Source organism: Bison bison, unplaced genomic scaffold (genome assembly GCF_000754665.1).
Source record: "Bison bison bison isolate TAMUID 2011002044 unplaced genomic scaffold, Bison_UMD1.0 scf7180017864304, whole genome shotgun sequence".
NCBI lineage: Eukaryota > Metazoa > Chordata > Mammalia > Artiodactyla > Bovidae > Bison > Bison bison.
In genome coordinates, this window is record NW_011494876.1 from 8,168,260 (window position 1) to 8,173,583 (window position 5,324).

The following is a 5,324-nucleotide window of genomic DNA, read 5'->3' on the forward strand; positions in this document are numbered from 1 at the left end:
GGTCTGCCAGCCTCTCCCCACCGCTTCACCTTCATTCCCTCCACGCTTTTCTCCCCCGTCCAGACCCTGTACCCACAGCAGCCCAGGGCTGCAGCTGCTCCGCTTCTGGAAGTTAGAACAGCGCTGCTTGAACTTTACTGTGCCTGTGCATTACCAGGGCCCTCTGCTGGAAGACGGCTTCTGATCCCGCAGGTTGGGGTGAGAGCTGAGAATCTTGTTTCTAACAAGCTCCTGGACCGCCGCGCTGAGGCTCACACTGTCCCTGGCAAGGCTGGAGCATCCAGGGGTGGCGAATAAAAGCCCTCCCAGCTCCCGGGACCCCGATCCTGGAGATTCCCATCCGCCTCCACAGCCCCAAGGCGCTCTTTATTTTCCTCCACCCCAGGGGCCCCGGGCCGGGGAACACCCCTAGCTAGGAAACGGTGTTGGTTATGTGACCAGAGATGCATGCAATTCTAGCCAAAAAATTCACAAAACTTTTTTAAAAGAACCTGTCCCCAAAGCCTGTTGAAAATCACTATATATTTGCTTTTTGTAGGCGATCCTCCATGGGATCACAAGAGTCGGACACGACTTAGTGCTATCTTTCTTTCTTTTCTGGCTTTGTAAACCCATCATTCAAGGTAACAGGGCACTAGTAAAAAAGCATTTCCTTTTACCCCCCACCCAGCCCACCAAGACTGCTGGACAGAGCTGCCCCTGGGGTGCAGTCTGGTACCTGGACCGAAGATGGGAGGGAAGGGACACCGCCCTGGTGTTACTCCTACCTGGGTGGCTGGAGGGTGACCAGAGACATCGTCCTTCTCCTGTGTGAGCTGAGGGGCGTGAATGTAGACATGCTGCGTGTGGGGAGGGAGGGAGGCGCTAAAAGGCTCTTGAATGTGACCATTTTGGTGAGAAGGAGGGAATGCTGTTTTTACATGTCTGTCCGGCAAGAGTCATGCTAAAAATGCACAACCCCTGAGTAAAGACCACCACTTCCCCAAAGAAGTCGCCCCATGTCGTTCAGATGTGTGAGGAGAACGAGACTGAGCCTCTAGGATGGAGCAGCCCCCAAGGGAATGCTTGGGGGTTCACTGTGGGCCCCAAGGTGCTCCACGGGGGCAGCAGGGCACGGAGACAAAGCCCCGGAAGTATCAGAACAGACCGCGAGTACCATGGCGCCCCGGAGCCTGACAGACACCCTTGTTCCCGCCCAGCGCTCCGTCCCCACTCCTCTCTGGCCATCTCCCACGGCAGGGGCTGAGTCGGGGCTGCAGACTCAGCGTCTCCCTGGTGCAGCCTCCGCTGCAGCCTGGGGCGACCACGTGACCAGGTATGGCCCACGACATTTACAACAAAGTCTACAGGGGCTCCTGGAAAGCTTGTTTTTCTGACAAAACAGACCGAGTGGGTAACACGCCCTTGCCCCTCCCTTCTCCCCCGCTTCATCGAGGCTGAGGTGCCTGGAGCCACAGCAGCCATGTTGCTACCATGAGAAAATGGCCAAGAGAATCTCCAAGACAGGGGCCTGACTGTCCTGTGACCAAGCCACCCTCCTCCAGGATTCTTGTAAATACAAATAAATGCCCCTTGTTTAAGCTACTGTTGGTCGGTCTCTATTCTGTGGAAAAACATCCCTAACAGAAGCCCAGCTCTGCGGCCCAGAGTTGCCTGGAGACTGTCCTGAAACTCAGATTCCCCTCCGTCATCAGAAACCGACTGGATCAGGACCCCCAGCGACAGTGGCAGGGACCTGTTTCTGCACCTCTGCCAGGCAGCCTGCACGGCACGGGTCTGCGAACAGGTGTCTGGGCATCACCGACTCACACATCCTAAGTATGTGTCGAGAGGCTGCTCTGTGGCAGGCAACGCGCCACGTGGGGGGGACGCCACCTGCTCGGGCCCCCGCCCCCCACTGCCTGTAACAGAGCAGCTGAAATGCTAAAAATCCTGTTAAAATCTAAGGCAGATCGCGCCGCTCGTCTGGCTCCCAGTCGAGTCCTTCCTGTGACCTAGAAGGCCCTGTGCGTCCTGCTCGCTCTCTCCCCTCTGCCCCACTTCCCACTGCCCTCCCCTTCCTCACCCAGCTCCAGCCAGGCGCCCCAGCCCTGCAGGCCCTGCCTTTTCACCTGCTCTTCCCCGGCCAGGGCCAGGACCGGCCTTCCCTCCCAGAGCCACACAGCACACTCCCTGGCGTTCAGGTCTTGTCATGCTCTTGCTAAACCAGGTCCCCTTGGTCACCCTTTCAGAATCTCAACATCTCTGACACTCTTCCTGTCCCTTCTTTCCCTCCTCGCCACTCATCCCCATCTACCATGTATTTCACTTCCCCTGTGCGTCTCTCCCAACGATAATGCTGGCTCCACGAGGGCACAGATTTGTGTCTGTCTGCTTTACAGCTGAATCTCAAACAGCCATCCTCCTTCCCTGCCAGCAGGTGGCCTCCCTGGTGCCACTCTGGCAGCTGGGCCGCAGGCCTCCCGCTCACGGCTCAGAGAACAGGTACTGTCCACTGAGGGCACAGGGCACACACGGGTACTCAATACATGTCTGCTGAATGGAAGAGCGAGAACCCCTTCCCCCTCCCCACTTCTTTTGCCGCAACGCCTCCAGCCTCCTCCCAGGCACAGGGTGCAGCAACCGCCCGCACCCACCTCTGCCATGCTGACCCTCGCCGAGCTGTCAGTGTGGTCCAGAAGCTCCCCTCTGGCCTCCTGGGCTTCTGTCGGCATGCCTGGGTCCTACCAGCACTTGTACCTTCCAGATGCACGTTGGAGCTGCGTGGCTCCCACCACCCCACTTTCTGGGCTCCCCCAGAGTTAGGTCACCCCTGAAGGCCAAGGTCAGGCATCACCCTGTCCTAGAGATCCTGGAGAAGGAGAGGCCTGAAGCTGTAGCTGAGACGGCAAACCGTGCCCTAAACGGGGAGCCAAGAGCAGCGAGCCCTGTTGGCACTGAGGCCACACTCACACCCACCAGACCACAAGTCCCGGTCTGGTGCTGAGACACGCTCTTCGATGGCAGACCGGCTGTGACGCTGATGGTAAAGAATCTGCCTGCAATGCAAGAGACACAAGAGACAAGGACTCGATCCCTGGGTCGGGAAGATCTGGAGGAGGAAATGGCAACTCCAGTATTCTTACCTGGAAAATCCCATGGACAGAGGAGCCCGGCAGCTAGAGTTGCAAAGAGCTGATACAACTTAGCACGCGCGTGTACCCACACACACACCCACACACACACACAGCACTAAACACAAAACCTGGGGGACTTACCTGGTGCTTCAGTGGCTAAGACTCCACACTCCCAATGCAGAGTGCCCAGGTTCAATCCCTTGTAAGGGAACTCCACAATTAAGACCCAAAGCAACCAAAGAAATGTTAAAAAAAAAAAACCAAAAAACAACCTTGGGAGAGAGACGGGAGAGCTCAGGAGGTGAAGGGACGCTTCCCGCCTGGTTTACAGGCCAAGCTCACCACACTTGACATTATACAGATTCCAGGCCTCAGGAGAGCAGGGACCCATCTGACTGCTCCCCCTCAGCAGTCCCAACCAGGGCTCTGCACACAGTACGTGTTCACAAAAGCTGTGACTAGCTGTCATTTATGATTATCCATAAATGTGACACGTTATCCACACTGTGACTGCATTTAAGGACAGCCAGCGAGGTCACCACCCATAACAATTTGGTGTCATCCTCCCTGTGGTGCAGATGAAGAAACCAAGGCTCAGGTAAGTTGAAAGACCTGATTGCTGTTGTTGTTCAGTCGTGCCTGTCTCTCTGTGGCCCCATGGACTGTAGCACACCAGGCTTCCCTGTCCTTCACCATTTCCCGGAGCTTGCTCAAATTCACGTTCATTGAGTTGGACCTGATAGAAGTCACAAAACAATCCCTGGTGGGGCAGATGAGATTCACAGCCATCTCTCTGAGAAGTCTACAGCTTTCCCAACTACAGCCAGGCTGTGCTCCTAGAAAGGGCTCACAGGGGGCCCCTTTGCCATCCGTCTCGACACAGGATTCAGGAACCAAGCTCACCTTCCATTTGCCCCTCTGACCTACAGGCGCAGGCCAGCGTACAGCGACCTGAGTCCTGCAGTGAGGAACGTGTGTAGACATGGTCCCACCCCCAGTACACACCCTTGCTCCACAGCCAGCCAGTCTCAGGGACTGACCAGCAGGCTAACATCTACCATCATGGCGGGATTCCCATCCCCTTGCAGAACCAGACCTGTGACTGAGCAGTGGCCTAAGCCGTTTGATGTTCTCATCAACCAACCCCAAACCCCCTGCGCCCAGCAGGGCCTTGTTGTACAGTGCTCCCTTTTGCTGCGCCTCTTGAGAACAGAACTCTTTCATCCTCGTGGTTGCTGCCCTCACCTCGGCCCGCGCTGATGACTGGCTGGCACTCCCCCAGAGAGGACGAGGGGCTGGGCTGTTTTCCAGTGCTGGACCCCTCAGTAACTCTGCCCATCCATTTCCCAGAAAGCACTTGGGGAGAGGCCCTGGCAACCCCTGGCTGCTGGGCAATGGTTAAGCTAGCTGGCTTCCCCTTCCAAGGGAGGACTTTCCCCAGGCCCGGGGCACCCAGCTCTCCCATGTGTGTGCCTGTACTAAACTGCTCACTTCCCCCTGCAAGGTCAGTACCAGGCTTGCCCTGTAAAGAGGGTTGGTTCTGGGCCCACCTCTGGACTCAAGCTCTGCCAATCACTACTTGTCACAAGTCTGGGCAACTCAATGGAACCAGATTTTCCACAGCTGTGACACAGGCAATGATACCTGTACTCACTGAAATTTAGTGTCTGTGCCAGGGACTGGGCTAAATACTCTTGTGAATCTCCTCATTTAATCCCCCAGGACTGTCGTTCCCTCCATTTTACAGGAGAATCCAAGGTTTAGAGGCAAAGCTAGCGCACAAAAGCACCCCACCAGCAGGGAGCGAGCCATGAATTCTCTACCCCGCCTTCCCCAGCCCTGCTGCCAGCACGTCTTTCTGGCATTAACAGCATCTGCGGATACAGGCTGCAGGACAACGTTCTGCAAAGCAACCACATTCCAGCCTTCCCATCTGTTGCCAGAAACATCCCGCAAGCCTACCGAGGCCAAATGGCCTTCCTCCTTCCTTCTCTTCCAGCAGGTGGCCCAGCCAAAACCAATCTGAGAAGGAAGAGCAGGCCGGGGACCAGAATCCCAGCCCCATCCCACTCACAGCTTTGAGATCAGATCGTCCAAACAGGGCACAGGAATCCACATGCCTGCTCCTGGCCCAGGAAGCTCAGGGAAGGAGCAAGAAAGAGGAAAACAGGCATTAAGCACCTACTATACGCCCGGCAGCTCTTAGAA